Genomic DNA, 343 nt, shown 5'->3' with positions numbered 1-343 from the left:
AATTCCGACCCGAAGAGGGAGAGGAGGCAATGTGCAGGCTTTAGGTACGATCGATTAGGCCTGCACTGCCTGAACCAGTTCCGGTGGTGCTGCACTCGCCCGTTCGTTTCGCCAGTACAGCCGAGCGCCCCCTGCACCGTCTCGTTCGTTTCAAACCAGTGCACGCCAAGTGTAGCCCTAGTGTAAGGAAACTCTGCACTCCCACAGGGGTCAGTTCAACGGTAGTGCAGAGTAATGGCGGCAATGGCAGCAGACGACACAAGGCAAATAATAGTTAATGTAAATTCTCGAACGTATCCCGAGAGAGCCGGAAGAGACGTTTGAATTCGAAGTCGAAATAACG

This window comes from Ornithodoros turicata, chromosome 1, assembly GCF_037126465.1.
Source record: "Ornithodoros turicata isolate Travis chromosome 1, ASM3712646v1, whole genome shotgun sequence".
Lineage (NCBI taxonomy): Eukaryota > Metazoa > Arthropoda > Arachnida > Ixodida > Argasidae > Ornithodoros > Ornithodoros turicata.
Note: the sequence above shows the minus strand (reverse complement) of the source record.